The sequence below is a fragment of the Geotrypetes seraphini genome, chromosome 10, assembly GCF_902459505.1.
Source record: "Geotrypetes seraphini chromosome 10, aGeoSer1.1, whole genome shotgun sequence".
NCBI lineage: Eukaryota > Metazoa > Chordata > Amphibia > Gymnophiona > Dermophiidae > Geotrypetes > Geotrypetes seraphini.
In genome coordinates this window covers 63,510,089-63,527,287 of record NC_047093.1, presented here as the reverse complement: position 1 = coordinate 63,527,287, position 17,199 = coordinate 63,510,089, and the positions used below count along the sequence as shown (strand labels likewise).

Here is a 17,199-nt window from a genome sequence, read left to right as displayed (position 1 = left end):
CTTCACTTCTTCCCCGCCTGGTGTCTGGATCCAAGCTCCAGTTCTAACAAGGAAGCATCTCATGTCTCACATTGAAAAAAAAACAAAACCCAACAACTCCTCAATACCCCTTTGCTTGGGCTAAGGTACTTCACCCAAGGTAGCAGAACCTACAGAATTAATTTGAGGAGAGTTTATTTTGGGCTCAAAAGAATAATTTTTCTCTTTTCCTTTCCATGTAAGACAGAAAGCAACGTCTGAACAGACTCATTAAAAGAAAAAAAAGAACCCCAGAAACAGAGGGAAAACAAGACAAGTGTATATATAACAATATATACAGGAATAAAGCCAAAAGCAAACAACTATGTTACATCAGGGACCTTCAGTTCAACACACAAGGGGTCATTATATCCCAAAATAAATCTTGGATGGTATGGCATAAACTAATCTAGACTGGCTTAGAAAGCTTGTATCCAGGCATTAAAAAAAAAAAAAAGGTTTACCTGCAAATATGTGCATTAAGGATAAAAGAGCAAACTAATGCATACAGCTTCAGAGAAAAAAGAAGAGCAAAGATGACAAAAATAATCACTTTAATGAAATAACTTCTCTGTCTCTTATCTGACCGCCCTCATCCTTACCACCATCCCCCTTCCCTCCAGCCTGGACATACCTTTAAAGCCTTCAGAAGTCCAAACTGCAGAGTGAGCTTCAAAATCGCTTTCTCTCACCCCGTCTGCTCCACCAGACGCAGCAAGGAAGATGTTCAGAGAGAGAGAGAGAGAGAGAAAGAAAGACAGAGAGAGAGAGAGAGAGTCAGAGAGAGGGAGGGAGAAAGAGAGAGGGAGAGAGAGTATAGTATCAAAACCTCTGTTTGTATCTGCTGTAGCTGAATCTTTTTACCAAGTCAAATCTCCAGAGCACTGCACAGCATTTAAAATGAATAGGCCGGATACAGATTAACATGCAGGGCTGCTCTCCGGAATGAATAGAGCCCTTTGATTAGGGACCAGAAGTAAATGCCAGTTTTAGACCGAAGCTTTGAAAAAAAAAAAAAAAACACAACACAGAGAAATATCAGTGCCAGAGGAATGCTCGCAGTGTTGGTACAAGACAGACTTTTGATGAGTCATTGCAATGCAAACAAAGATGGCAGAAATACCGTACACTATGCTGATGAAATGCTTAGTGGTGCCACGGCAACTGAGACAGGTTTTAAATTTATAGTGCAGTTTTGCATATGAATTAGGCTCAAAACTGCCTCCTCTGCCATCCAGCACATCCGAGAGTGTCAAAGCATTTAAACTATTTCAAACAGTCTGCAGAGCTGGCAAGGCTGCTCCTTAACTCCTCAAGGCTTGGGAGAGGAGAGATTGAGCCGGGAACATCAGTTTTTGGGGCAATGTCCAGAGAAAAAGACCCTTCTCCCTTCCCTGGAGTGAGGTGGAATGCTGCACCTTGTTTCAGGATTACCCTGCAACATTTTAAATGTCCAGTGTCCATGTGCTAACACAGCCCTATAGTACTTGTTTCTAGTAGAATGGAAGGGGGAGGGGGAGGAGGGTCTCAAAAGGTGTAAAGATTCCATGTATACAAATTTGGAAGAAGTTTCATATGTTTTTGGAAGTAAAAAACAAAAAAAAACAAAACACAAATCTTTTTTTTTTTTTTTTAGTAAACAGTTTCTGCCCTCTGGTTTCTGAACGTGACCCTCATAAAGGAAATTTAAACAGAGTTCTAGGTGGCGTTCTGGTCTATCCAGGTGTACACAAGACAGTGTTAAAGGATTCCTTTAAGTGGAGGGAGAAAAAAAAAATTATTTGATATCAAGGATCGTCTTCTCCTATTCTGCACTCACATGTGAAGGCAGATTTTAGAAAGAACATAAACGATGAAAGGGAGACATCCAAGCTGGGTCATGTACAAATTCCAGCTGTATTTCAGAAAAAGACCTGCCAATGTAGAACCTTATTTAAAATATGGGGTCCTTTAACTAAGGCACCCTAACCAATGGACGCATTAGCATTTAGCACGCCTTAGTAAAATGACCCCCTATATGCAGGGATGGACATGATTGCACTAGACATGTAAAGCAGCAGAACCCATGTTGCAACTGTCAACATCTATATTATCAACGGAGACCACTCACCTATATGCACATCTATGGATCAGCACTTAACATAAGAATCCATCAGAATAGCCAAAACTTCACGGTAAAAATCGATGGGCCGCTGTCACAGCCGTTTATTGTAGCAATTTCAAAAAAGGGAGTCATTCTAAAAAAATTATTTTTTTAAAAACACGCAAGCGAATGGAGATTGGCGGAGAGTAGCGAAGATTCGCTAAATTTACATGAGATGAGCCACTGGTGATTAGTCATCGGCACAAGTGCAGAATACGCCACAAAAGAGGCGTAGATGTGCACATGTGATGGGAAAAGCAACGCCATAAGCACACATTAGCGTGTGCATGCCTTATTTGAGCATAATATATGCTCATGCCATAGGCGCGCGACACGTGGCTATAGCTGTTGGGCGTTTGTTTTGCAAAAATAAAAGCTACTATAATTCATGTAAATCTTGTAATTTGTGTTTGTCAAATTTTATCATGAACCACAGCCAGAAACGTATAAGACATGGCTCAAGAAGCATGTTTTTGTCCTCCCCCCAGAAGACTATAATCTATTTGAATCTAATTTTTATTTTGTTTCATTAGTCACAGTAAAAAACAAACAAAACAAAAACCCACATGCCAGAGATGTGCTTTTTTGACAGTGCTTGCACAGTACTGGCACCCCCAGACCAATTGCTGATTTTAGCTCACCAAAAGCCAACGCCGTGCTTGGAGAATCACTCGGCGATGTTAAAAACCCACCAGAATGCTTGTTTAAAGATTAATGAGGCTATTTGCAGGGCAGAATCAGAGACTACTAGGAAGTTTGGAAAGACCACGGTAAGCCATTTTGATAATCTGCCGCTAAAATACATGCATGCTACATTGACTGGAACCAGTTTAGCGACCGCATAAAGGCAACCTTAAGTTTTGATAATCTGGCCCTGGGTTCGATCAAATGTCCATCTAGCCTAGTACGTATCTTGTTTCCACAGTGGCTAATCCAGGTCACAAGTATCTGTCAGAAACCCAAAGAGTAGCAAGATTCCATCCTACCAATCCCAGGGCAAGCAGTGACTTCCCGCATGTCTGTCTCAGCGGAGACTATGGACTTTTCTTCCAGGAACTTGTCCAAACCTTATTTAAATCCAGACAAGCTAACTACTGTTACCACTTTCTCCAGCAACTTGTTCCAGAGCTTAACTAGTCATTGAGTACAAAAGTATTTCCTCCTATTTGTTCTGGAATACCAACATATAAGCATAAGTGCCAATATTTAAGGCGTATATGTTTGCCATTTTAGGAATCTACACATCTGCACTTTCCCCAATTAGTGCCAAATGATTATGGGATCTGTAACTATCAATTTCAGGATGAAAAACCACTGGGGGATTAAGCTGGTGACTTTTCCTAATCCCTCCCATAGAGTACTGCCCAAAACAAGCACTTATTTAAAATGGAGATGTCTCTGGGAGCATCTGTAAATCCTAATGCTGATCTAAGGCACAGGTAGTGCTTCTCAATCCAGTCTTTGAAGCACATCTAGTCCCATCAGGTTTTTAGGATATCGACAATGAATATGCATGAGATAGATTTATATACCAAGGAGGCAATCCATGCAAATCTATCTCATGCATATTTGTTGTCGATATCCTGAAAACCTGATGGGACTGGGTATACCTCAAGGACTAGATTAAAAGCACTGATCTAAGGGGGTCACAAACATGCATTCCCCTTCCAAAATAGGGAATACATACACATTTTTTGGCCACACTCTAGCCCACGTATTTAGGGTGACCAGGTTACCCATTCCAGAAGGGAAACTTTTTGGCCAATCCTGGTTTTAAAATTACGATATTTGCAGGGGTTCCATTCCAGGAACCCCCGCGAATCGTGAAAAACCACGAATATGTTTTTTCAATGGAGGAGACTGGAGAGGGCAGCGGGAGAGGCAGGAGAGAGCAGCCGGAGCGCCGGCGAGTGCAGGAAATCACTCGCTGTATGCTCCGACCGCCCCTTCCTGCACTAAGTCGGGCCTTACCAATCAGGAGCTGCGTGTCAAAGCAGCTCCTGACTGGATAAGGCCCAACTTAGTGCAGGAAGAGGCGGTCGGAGCATACAGTGAGTGATTTCCTGCACTCGCCGGCGCTCCGGCTGCTCTCTCCTGCTGCCCTCTACTTGTCGGCGGTTCGTAGTCGGAAAATACCGTGAATGACCGGGACTGCGAACCGCCGTCTGCGAATGACCGGGGGAACATTGTATTTGTAGTCCATGATTCTATCCATTGAAATCAGTGCTGCAGATCCCATAATGCACCAGGATGAAGCTGGCAGAAATCCAGGACTGGCCAAAAAGTCTCACCTTCTGGAATGGGTAACCTGGTCGCCCTACACATACTCTAGATTTATACATGTAAATTCTGACTTTCTAATATCAGCTTTCATACGTTTGACAGAGACATGTAGATGCCAGCATTTCCACATGGAAACTGCAATTTAGCTTCTGAAATAACCATCTTACTGTTTTGAAAGGCAACTGCTTCATATGTAAGCCAAGAATTGTGTGGATTCCAATTTTAAAAGCAGACTGCATTTACTCAACTAAATTCCCTGTACAAAAGAACTACATGGACTTCTTTTCCCATCTTGCTACAACACTTTTCACATAATGCCAATTATTTAAAAATTCTTATATCCCAACTCTCTCCAAACCTAGGTGGCAAACAAACAAACATAATTCAAATAAATATAATAGATAAATTTTAAAAAATAGACAGTACATCATCATAATGCTTGTCTGGGACCATGATAACAAATGTAAACAGAATTAACTAACTGAGCCATGTTCCAATATTGTCACTGCAGTATGAACATTGAAGGCCTTAGATTAGATATTCTAGGAATATCAGAAGATTATCTTCTGGAACAAAAGGCCTGAGCCAATGAGGCCTGTCGTGGACAAGGCCATGGATTCAATCCTCACTATTGCTGGGTCCATTCAGGGCTGGTTTTAAGAAGGGAGGTGGGTCAAAGACAAAAACATAAGAACATAGGAAAGTTTCCCTACAGGGTAAGACCAACGTTCGTCTAGTCCAGTATCCTGCTCTGTTTCCCTGAAAATAAGACCTATCCTGAAAATAAGCCCTAGAATGATTTTGAAAGATGCTGCCGTCGCTGCTGTTTTTGGAGGCTTTGGAGTGGAGGTAAATCAGTCTCATGGTGGGAGGGTCAGTGGGGTTCTGCTGCACAAGGGGATGGGAGGGATAGAAAGATGCTGCACATGGGGGGGGGGGGAGAGAAAGAAGAGAGGAAGAACTGGGGTGGAGGAGAGGAAGGGAGAGATGATTGTGTACATGAAAAAATAAGACATCCCCCGAAAATAAGCCCTAATGCATTTTTTTGACCCAAAATGAATATAAGACACTGTCTTATTTTCAGGGGAATATGGAATTTCCCATTGTGGCTAGTCTAGCTCACTAATACCTGGTTAAGTCCCAAAAATTGCAAAGATTCTATGCTAATTATTCCCAAGCAGTGGCTTTCCCCTGGTCTACCCTCATAGTGGTTTACAGAACTTTTCCTCTAGGAATATGTCCAAATCTTTTTTTAAACCCAGTTACATTAACTGCTTTTAACACTTGCTCCAACAATGACTTCCAGAGCTTAACTATACAGCGAGGAGTAAAAATATTTTTTTTCCTGTTTGTCTTAAATGTGCCACTATGAAACTTCATAGCGTGTCCTCTAGTCTTTTTACTTTTCAAAGATAAGTGATGTTGCTGAAGCAGGATTTCAACTCACCTATCCCTTCACTGCATATTTCTTGTCTTGGGCTCCAAGTCCTGTTAAGTAATAGTGGGATCTATACTGGCCTGATTGTTTTCCCTCCCCAATCCGTCTCCCTCCCCCCACACCCCAAACCACACCTCTCGCCTAATAACCAGACAACACTCTTCTTGGTATAAATAGCCGCAGCTCTGTTTATTAACAACCAATTAATTTATCACACTCGCATAACAAAAACTGTTTTCCTGAGCTATAAAGTAAACCATAACCAATAATATTCAGCCCCCGATCCTGCCATGCTAACAAGGGTCTGGAGGGTGGCATATCCCTACATGCCCCGTTAACTTGAGACACCAGAACCCCGGGCACAGCTCCCCGCTGATCTCCTGATGAACCCGAGCAGCCAGTAGCTCGGGATAACCGCAAATCCGAGCCACACCTCAACAGCCTACCTCAGTGGTTCCCAACCCTGTCCTGGAGGACCACCAGGCCAGTCGGGTTTTCAGGATAGCCCTAATGAATATGCAAAGAGCAGGTTTGTATGCCTGGCACCTCCATTATATGCAGATCTCTCTCATGCATATTCATTAGGGCTATCCTGAAAACCCAAGTGGCCTGGTGGTCCTCCAGGACATGGTTGGGAACCACTGACCTACCTAACTGAAAGGGTGGGTGGGTGGGAACAATCCGCCTCAGAGGACCCAGGAAGATGACCTCCGAGGTCCTCCGAGGTCTCAGCTTTATAAACTCTGCCCGGCTGTTAGCCTCACGCCCCTCCATCTATCGTGAGGCCACTCAGCGGTGGGACAAACCAGCCGACTGCTTAGCTGCCTCCTCTCCTCCCTGCTCCCGCCTACTCGAGCTGAGCGCTCGTCCCAAAGGTGACAATGCGGGCCCTCCATCTCCAGCATTACAGCCACCGATCGAGACGAAGGCCCTCGGGCTCTCCTTGACTAAAAATAATAGGCAATAGCAGATAAAGACCAATATGGCCCACCTGGAAGGCTCAATAATTTGGTTATGTAAGTATGATTCTGTGTAGGTAACCTCCAGGGTTTAATTTGTATAGAAAAAGGAAGTGGAACAATGGAGAATTGAGAGAGGGCAGGTGAAACAAGCCCAGGAGCAACAGGAGAAAAAGAGCAGGATTGATTTATTTATGTATTTATTTAATTCGCTTTCCATCCCGTTTTCCCTATAGAGCTCAGAACGGGTTACAGGTTAAACATGCTTATATACAGCTACAGTTTTATGCTGCTTATCCTAGGAACATGCAGTGGATTTCCCTCAAGTCAAGATGGCGTATGGCCTTTTGTTTTAGGAAATTGCCCAAACATTTTTTTTAAATCCTGCTAAGCTAACTGCTTTCACCATATTCTCCAATTACGAATTCCAGAGTTTAAAAACACACGTTGAGTGAAGAAATATTTTCTTCAGTTTGTTTTAAATCTACTACTTAGCAGCTTCATCGCATGCCCCCTAGTCCTAGTAGTTTGGCAAAGAGTAAGCAAGCGATTCACATCTACCCTTTCCACTCCACTTGAGTTACAGTGCTCAAAGGTGGCTTAGCAAACCCCAAGACCCTTTAGTGTCCGCAGCTTTCTCAATCCAAGCAAACAGCTTGCCGCCTTCCATTTCCACTCAAAAGCCTACACTCCCCCAACCCAGCTTCCATATCCGGGCTGCAGGAAGCCCCCTCTCCTCTCCCCACAAAAAGCCTAATCCACTCTGGAGCTGAGAGAACTTACCAAGGCCAGCAGCAGCACGAGCAGCATGTACAGCGGCAGCTTCATCCTTCCAGGTGGCCAGTGAAGGTTGTAAGGAAAAGTGCAGGGGCTCATGTACAAGCAGTGACTTTTCTCTGCTCTGCTCCAGGCTCACCCCTCCCCTCCTTTTTCCTAGGGTTGTCAGATTTCAACTATGAAAAAAAGAGAACTGTTGGTCCTGCTCTGTTCTGCCCCCAGCTCTGCCTCATTTCACCCCCATTCTGCTCCCACATGAACCTCCCTGAGCTTGGAACCGAGTCTGTGCATGTGTGGACATCAACACGATGACTTCATTTACATGCGTGCATGCATATGATGTCATTGCGTTGACGTCCATACATGCACAGATGCCCTCCAGACACAGGTCGGGGACTTCCAAAACTCAGACAAACTGTTGGATTTTGGAAATCCCTCCGGGCACTCGGACAGTCCTCTAAAAAGAGAGCATGTCCGGGTTTTCCCAGATGTCTGATAACCCTACACTTTCCTCCAGGATTCCTGGAAGTGAGGTGGTTGGAGCAGAACACTGAAAAGAAGTAGCAGAGTTGCATTCCTTCCCCCACTCAAGACATACTGTCTTCTCTGAGGGAAAAAAGTTATTTCCCTGTACCTTCTCAGGCAACGTCCTCCATATCAACAGCCCATGTATGAGCAGGCAAGTATAATATTCCTTCAAATGCATCCTCAAGCTTACTAAAAAGAGGACCTCTAGGGGGTGCCAACTTTTTGAAAGAGAGAGACCTGAACATGGAAGGGGAGATGCCATACTTTGTTGCCTTCTTTTTCCCTTTTCCCCAGCAGCCACTGTCCCTACCTCTTTTTCCATAGTTCCTTCTCTTCATCCCTAGCATCCACTAACTTATCTTTCTTCCACCTGAACCCCAACATCTATCTTTGTGCTCTCCTATCTTCACCTTCCCCTGCATATGCCCATGTTTCTGTCCCTCCCCCAACAATATCTGCCCTTCTTCTCCTTCTCCTACCACCAATGCTGTCCTCTCATCCCATGTATCAGGCTCATCACCAAGCCCCCAGATCACATTTCCCACCTGCACCTAGTCCCTTTTACCCACTTTACGCACTTCACCTATATACCCAGCACTACTAAATCCACTGCAGAGAAGGGAGTTCCTTTCTTTGCTCAATCCACTCTAGCTGTAAGCACCATACAGGAGCTGAAAGTAGAGAACAAATATTTCCTGTACCACACATGAAGCAGGAAGTAGATTCTCTCTGTGCAGAGTTGGCAGCCAGAGCAGCTGGAATGAAGAAATAAGCTTTTACTCTGCAGCTGATTTAGTGGTACCAGTCCCGGAAGGTAGTAGAAAGGTGCAGCTGGCACAAGTTTTGGTGCAGCCAAGAGGTTGGTGCACCACAATATGAAAAGGATGGTCCATCCCAAAGAGTGTCATTCATTACCACAATTACAGATTTTCCAGCTGCACATCTGGAGCATAAATTTGGAAAGACATGCTTCTATGACATGTTTCTATGACAATGATTCTCAACCTTCTTCCAGTTAGGACACAGAGAAGCAATGCTCATATATGTGACACACTGCTTATACAACCCTCAGGGACCTTTGGTCTGACACAGTATAGCAGTTTTTACAAGTCAAAGATAAACATGCTCTGCATCCGCAAAAGTCCAACCTCCTCCCCCCCCCCCCAACAAGTGAAGATCTTAACTATATTTCTCCATGGAAGCCACAATACAATTATTCCGATTTTCATATCAATGGAGCAATAGCAAAATAAATCTCTCTACCAGGCGCATTGTGAAATGGAAACCCTAAAGAAAATCCACACAACATACATTTAGCAAACATATTATACAACAGTAGCACTAATACTATGATTCAAACAGCAAGAACCTTACCTACCGCGTTTCCCCGAAAATAAGACCTACCCCGAAAATAAGCCCTAGCATGATTTTTAAAGATGGTCCTAATATAAGCCCAACCTCAAAAATAATCCCTAGTTAAGATCGGCCCCTGAAGCCACCCCAACACTGCCCAATTTGCCAATCATCTCTCCCTTCCTCTCCTCCATCCCAATTCTTCCTCTTTCCTTTCTCTTACCCCCCCCCCACCCGTGCAGCATCTTTCCTTGCTTCTCACCCATCCCCTTGTGCAGCAGCTCCGAGGCCTCCAAAAAGATCAGCAGCGCTCTGAACGGCCCTTCCCTCTGCAGCGTTTTACTATCCCTCCCTCCCATCCCTCTGTGCAGCGGAACCCCACCTGACATACCTTCAACTCCAAAGCTTCCAAGACAGCAGCTCTGAATGGGCTGCTTCGCAGCTTTCCCTGCCAGGGCCTTCTTTCTGCCGCATCACTGATGATGTCATCATCAGAGATTTAGGATCGCAAAAATCTGGAAACATTTCCCCCTACACTGTGCAAAATATAAACACTGCAGATATTAAGGATGGTGTTAGGGAGGTACAACTTTCTGGCCAGAAAGGGTCCCAAACATGTCTGAAAAAATGCATAACCTGGCAGCAGGCTTTGGGGTCCCCTCTCAAATTTATGCCCCGGGCCCCAGCACTAACCCCCCACCAATAACACCAGGAGATAAAGACTTGAATGGTCCATCCAGTGTGCCCAAAAGTCACATCAGGAATTTAACACCACAATCAAACCTACAACGTTAACTCATCCAATGTAGAAATCAACAATGATTGTGCACTATGATATTTACAAAAAACATATCGGTGAATATTCAGTACATCACATGTCTGTAGATGATTATCTAATTGATTACAAACCTCTTACTTTGAGAAGAATCACTAGAGGGAATGAGGGACTCAGCTGAAACCAAAGTTTTTCTCTTTGTCTGGCTTTCTCCATCAGTGAAATTTTAACAAACCAGTTCCTGTAAATGAGCCCTGGAAAGCTACTATGAGCAGAAAGGTCTATTTGGCAGGGTATACCTTAATCTCTCGGCAAAGTCTTATTGATTATCAGGCAGGTTTTGATGGCATGTGCACAGTCTCTTCAGAATCAAAGGTCAAATTTTTCCTTGTCCAAGCTTGAGGGTTACAAGAAAGGGAGGCAACCATATTCCAGAAAAAAACAAAACAAATTAAAATTGCTTGGCAGGCAAGAGCAGTAGACTTCACCATACTGATCTTTATTGCCATCATGTACTACCGTGTTTCCCCGAAAATAAGACAGTCATATATTAATTTTGGGTCCAAAAAACGCACTAGGTCTTATTTTTTTCTTGTACAATGATCATCTCTCCCTTCCTCTCCTCCATCCCAATTCTTCTTCTTTCCTTTCTTTCCCCCACATGTGCAGCATCTTTCCTCCCCTCTCACCCATTCCCTTGTGCCTTCCCTCTGCAGCATCTTTCAATCCCTCCCTCCCATCCCCCTGTGCAGCAGAACCCTTGCACTGTGTACAGCATCTTTCTATCCCTCCCATCCCTCGTGCAGCAGAACCCTTGCCCTTCTGTGCAGCTGCAGCAGAACCCTTGAGCAGCCCCCCGCCACGCAGCCAAACCTCCGCTGACCATCCCATCCTTCCATCCGAACCCCACCGACTGCGACACCTACATACCTCCCTCCACAGAACAGCATTGGCAGTACTCTAAACAGGCTGCTTCATGGCCTTCTCCCATCGGGGCCTTCTATGTGCCGCGTTGCTGATGACATCATCAGTGATGCAGCAGAGTGAATGCCCCATGCAGGAGAAGGCTATGAAGCAGCCTGTTTAGCGTGCTGCCGACGCTGCTCTGTGGAGAGAGAGTTGGCAGGGTTCAGACGGGAGGGAGAGATGGAAGGATGGGTTTCAGCTGCGGGGTGGGGGGCGGAGAGAAGTGCTGCTGCCAGCGAATCCAGGGATTAGGATTTCGGGGGAAATATGGTATGTCAATTTGTTAAATCTGAAGGATACTATGAAAACTAATGCAATTGCATTTAACTTAAAAAATAGAGACTAAGAAAAATGAGACAATTATGAAAAAAAACCCACCTTAAAAAGAGAAAATAAAGATTTGCATGAGTTATGGAAACTTTAAATATACCATCCTGGAAACCCAAACCAAATATATTCTGCACATCTAAAAAGGTCAAAAGGAAGACCAAATGACTGTCAGCATGGTTAATGGGTATAGTGAAAGACGCTATTAAAGCCAAAAGGGCATCTTTGAAAAATAGTAAGCAGGTCCAAATGAAGACAGTCAAGAAGAGCATTAACATTGACAAGTTAGATGTAAAGCAATAATATAAGGCAAGCTAAAAGAAATCTGAAAAGAAGCCATAAAGTCAAAAACTTGTAATAAAAATTTTTGCAAATTCATTTGAAACAAGAAGCCTATAAGGAGTCATTTGGACATAGATGACCTAGGATAAATCAGGCAATCAAGCAGGATAAGATTAAAGCAGAAAACCTAAAATTCTTTCCTTTGATCTTTATTGAAGAGGATATTGGGGAGACATCCATGTCAGAAAAATTCTTTGATGGTAATGACTCAGAGGAACTGAAGCAAAACATGATGAATATGGAAAATGTAATAGAGCAAACTGATAACCTAAAAAGTACCAAATCACCAGGACTGGATGGTATGCAATCCAGAGTTCTAAAACTCAAAATGAAATTGCAGACTTAATCTTTAACCTATCATTAAAAAGTACCCGACGATTGGAAAGTAATGCCATTTTTTAAGCAATCCAGGGGTGATCTGGGAAACTATAGATTGTTTTTTGGTTTTTTTTTAACTTTCCTTTATTGATATTTTGAACTTGACAATGTATACATTTGAAAAATCAAAAAAAGCTGTATGAAAATACATTATTAACATCAGAATTACAATAAAGATTTTAAATCCCTTCTTAACCTATAACAGTAATGATGTATATTATACTATCAATATTATAAAATATTATGAAATTTATTCCTCTAAATAAATAATGCACCCCCAACCCCCAATCCACCCTGGATGTGCAAAGGAATCTAACATAAAGAAAAAGGAATCACTAATTATAATGTGACAAAATTAGTTAATGGACCCCAAATCCCCTTAAAGGATTTAATAAACCCTAGACGTTCTGCAATAATCTTTTCATATTTATATGTTGCACATACAGTTGCCCACCAAAAACTAAAATTAATCCTATCATGATGTTTCCAATTAGATGTGATCATTTGAACCCCTATTCCTGATAAGATCATGAAAAGGCGACTATTATTTTTATCCAAAGTGGGTTTATCATGAAGAATCGTTCCAGAAATTATTGCTTCATATGTCAAAGGAATAGAGGATTGAAGAATATTGTTAATTTGCCCCCAAATTGACTTCCAAAAGCCAAGTATCAATGGACAAAAAAAACAAAAGATGATCCAAAGATTGTTGAGTTTGATATTGATGCTGAGTAATATGGTTCAGGTTGAAAATGGTGGCCCTGACCCCCTAGTGGTAGTTTTGTGGTGAATCTGCCAATAACATAACATAACAATTTACTTGTATACTGCAGCTACCTCTCAGTTCAGCACGGTTGACAAAGTAATAAGTTGCCATACATTCACAGTGAATTATAATCCCAAATTTAAAAAAATGTATCAAATAAAAATGTTTTTAACAATTTTCTAAATGCCAGATATGGTATCAGATTACCATTTTGTCCCATTCACCTGCCTGATCCGATAGAATTATGTTAAAGAATTGTTTGTATACACAACCCCTTGCATAAAGAAAAGCAAATAACCTTGAGTCCTGAATAGAGCACATTCTATTGACAAATTCAAAATGATCAAGAAGATAACTAGGTACAAGGCCATTCAGTGTCTTGAAACAGATACAGCCAAGTTTGAACAATATTCCTTTCTTCTATTGGTAGCCAGTGCAATATATGATAATATTTCATCACATGATCAATTTTTTTTTCAAATTAAATATTAATCGGATAGCAGTATTCTGGATGATCTGCATCCTCTTAATTATTATTATTATTATTTTTTTGCATATACAGAAATAAACAATGTTGCAATAGTCCAAAATAGAGAATGTCACAGGGACAAATTTTTCCCCGCCCCATGGGAACTCATTTTCACATCTTGTCCCTGTGAGTTCTTTTCCTGTCCCTGCCCTATTCCTGCAAGCTCCGTCCTCATCTGCACAAGCCGCAACACTTTAAAATCATAAGTGTTCAAGGCTTGTGCGGTTAAGGCAAAGCTTACAGGAATTGGGCAGAGACAAGGACAGTGACAAAACTCACAGGAATGGGACGGGGAAAAATTTGTCCCCATGTCATTCTCTACACTGCACCACTCTAGAAATCAAAATGTAGTAAAAGTGAGCCAAGTTAAGGACAGTCAAGCCATTGTGACATCACTGATGAGGTTGGCTCTTAGGCATTGGTGGAATGAGGCATTATGATGTCACAATACCAGATCTGGTCTAGTTATCAGAGGCTGAAATTTTTCACACTATTTATTTATTCAATTTTCCATACTGTTCTCCCAAGTAGAGAATGACACGGGGACAAATTTTTCCTTGTCCCTGCAGGAACTCATTTTTCCGTCCCATCCCCGCAAGTTCTTTTCCAGTCCCTGTCCCATTCCTGCAAGCTCCGTCCTCATCTGCACAAGCCTCAAACACTATTTTATACCCGTGGGTTCTCTGTCCTGTTGGTCTTTTTGGTGTTGGCAAGTATAATAAGACCAGAGTTATCTTGGCCTAATTTACCAGCACCTAATATCAATGCCTACTGGTGCTTAAGGCAATCCATGCCCAAACTATACCCCCCAAACCACACCCACTTTTCAGGTAGGCTTGGAAAGGCACCTCGGTGTAGATGCATACATGGCGCCTACCGAGTTATGCACTCATTTGATAATTTTTTAAAAAAATTTCAATTGGTTTTTAATGGTGCTTTCAATGACTGTGCTAATTAAGCCAATTACAAAAGAATTAAGGGGCAAATTCTGTTAGGCACCTACTTAGGCACTGTTCAGCGCGATTCAAGTAAAATTGGGTGCTGTTTAATGAATCACGCTGAGCGGAACCTATTTTGGAGGCGCCCAAGAAATAGGCCAGCTCTAGACACAACTAAGACACAAAGGTGCGCTAGCGTTTTTAGCACACGCACCAGATTAGCGCATGCTATAGCGCGTGCTGGACGAAAAACTACCGCCTGCTCATAAGGAGGTGGTAGTGGCTAGCGCGCGTGGCATTTTAGATTGCACTATTCCGTGCGTTAAGGCCCTAACGCACCTTTGTAAAAGGAGCCCTAAAAGTTAGGCGCCTAGCTGAATGCTTAGTCACGCTTATGAGCAGCGATTCTGCAACAAGGCACCTAACATGTAGCTACACCCACGTCTAAGGTGCATAGCGCCTATTTTTTTGAAGGCCGCCTAAATTTTTAGAGGCGCTGTGTTGCAGAATTTGATAGGCGCCTAAGTTTCAATTATTGCTGATTAAAAAGCTTAATTGAACTTGTTACTCGATTTAGATAGGCACCTCCAAAATAAGTTTCTAACATTAGGCGCTGGTTACAGAATTTGGGCCCAAGTTTGGCGCCTAACTCCATAGGCACACCAATCTAGGCACCTACTAGCAAGCGCCATTTATAGAATCAGGGCCTAAGTGTTTCAAGTTTCAAGTTTATTAGGCTTCTTGATTAATCGCTTAATCAAACTTCTAAGCGATGTACATTTTAAAATTTACATTTGTTGGGTGACAATACAATAATGAAAAAAACTTAAGAGGACAAAATTACACTCAATTTAAAATATTCATAACATTAGGTGAGGAGGAATGAAATACAATTCTTTAAAGTAAAGAGAAGACATTAAGGGAAAATATAAGAGGATAACAAATAAAAAATATAATAAAATAGAGTAGGGTAGTAAGATAATAAAATTAGTTTGCAAAGGCATCCTTGAAGAGAAATGTTTTTAAGTTACTTTTAAATTTTCCAAATTCCTTCTCCTCCCTTAAAGATATAGGGAGAGCATTCCAAGTCTGCGGTGCAGTACATGAAAAAATAAATTGTCGTCTAGTATTTATAATTTTCAACGAAGGAATAGACAATAAATTTTGTTCATTAGATCTTAAAATTCTCTTTGCAGAATATGGAATTAGTAACTTAAATAAGAAAGCGGGGGTCATATTATAAAGGGTTTTGAAGGTAATTATACAAAGTTTATACGTTATTCTATGAATAACTGGAAGCCAGTGTGCATTTTGAAGAAGAGGTGTTACATGATCAAACTCCTCAATTTTAGCCAGGTCATCATTGGAGTAATTGAAGGGGCAACTGTTTTTTTCAGTGACTCAGAAAAGTTAAAATTGGACATCAGATATTTGGCTGCTCAAACGGTGTCTGTTGTATGAGTGATTTTGAGAAATCCAGCACTTACATATGTGTACAGTCCGTGGCAGTTTTCACAATATGAAGAAAAACAGAAGAGCAAAAACCTCAGCAAAATTAGTCATTATAGTTATTATATCATAACCAATAAAGATGTCTGCTCAATTTTGGCTTCCTCAGACATCCTTTATGCTGTTGGTAGACTGTTGTCTCTGCTGTTGCTCTTACATAGTTTTCACAACCTACACATGCACACACCAGCACTTGCAAATACCATTCACAAAGTAGTGCCATTAATGTTTTCCTGTAAAAAGGCTGCTCATGAAATACATCAAACCTCCATGATATCCATACTCACTGCACGATATATATATATATATGTTATAAAAAATTCACATACTTGATCCTGACCTGTCACTGCCATTTTTGCAAGAAACCATTTTTAGCCACGTGGATTTGGGAATGCCAACACTTTCCTGTGGTGATGACCAACAAGTAATGGATTTGTTTTTGGGGGGCTCCTTCCAGGTAATTAATTATAACTTGAACTGGCCATTGTTGGATATAGGATGCTGTGCTTGATGGATTTTACGACCATAAGAATTGCCATATTGGGATCAGACTGAAGGTCCATCAAGCCCAGTATCCTGTTTCCAACAGTGGCCAAACAAAGTCCAAATACCTAGTTAAACAGTAGTAAAACAGATTTTTATGCTACTTATCCTAGGAATAAGCAGTGGATTTCCCCAAGCCTTCTCAATAATGGCCTATGGACTTCTCATTTAGGAAATTATCCAAACCTTTTTTTAACCCCCGCTAAGCTAACTGATTTTGCCACATTCTCTTGCAACAAATTCCAGAGTTGGGTGAAAAAATATTTTCTCCGGTTTGTTTTAAATCTATTACTTAGCAGCTTCATTGAATGTCCCCTGGTTCTAGAATTTTTTAAAAGAGTGAACAAGCGATTCACATCTACCCTTTTCACTCCACTCAGTATTTGATAGACCTCTATCATATCACCCTGAGCTGTCTCTTCTTCAAGCTGAAGAGCCCTAACCACTTTAGCCTTTCCTCATAGGGAAGTCATCTCATCCCTTTATTATTTTTGCCCTTTTTCGTACCTTTTCTTATTCCACTATATATTTTTTTGAGATATTGTAACCAGAACTGCACACAATAGCTAAGAAGAAGGAAGATTTAAATTAAGTCAATAATTTAAAAAGTGGGGTAGGGTTGGGCAG

The 17,199-nt window shown here is 41.8% G+C and overlaps 1 protein-coding gene across 5 annotated transcripts in view; it reads right to left on the bottom strand.

Moving 5' to 3' along the window:
• NACC2 (NACC family member 2) overlaps positions 1-17,199 on the bottom strand; it is a 152,761-nt gene that overhangs the window by 53,845 nt on the left and 81,717 nt on the right. For 2 of the 5 annotated variants that reach the window (XM_033961083.1, XM_033961082.1), the window contains exon 2: positions 653-715. The exons of 2 other annotated variants lie outside the window; for them this stretch is intronic. The gene's annotated coding sequence lies outside the window, so the exon portion shown is untranslated. Of the gene's footprint in view, positions 1-652; positions 921-17,199 lie in introns of those variants that run through there. One more of the 5 variants, XM_033961085.1, reaches the window with a different exon arrangement.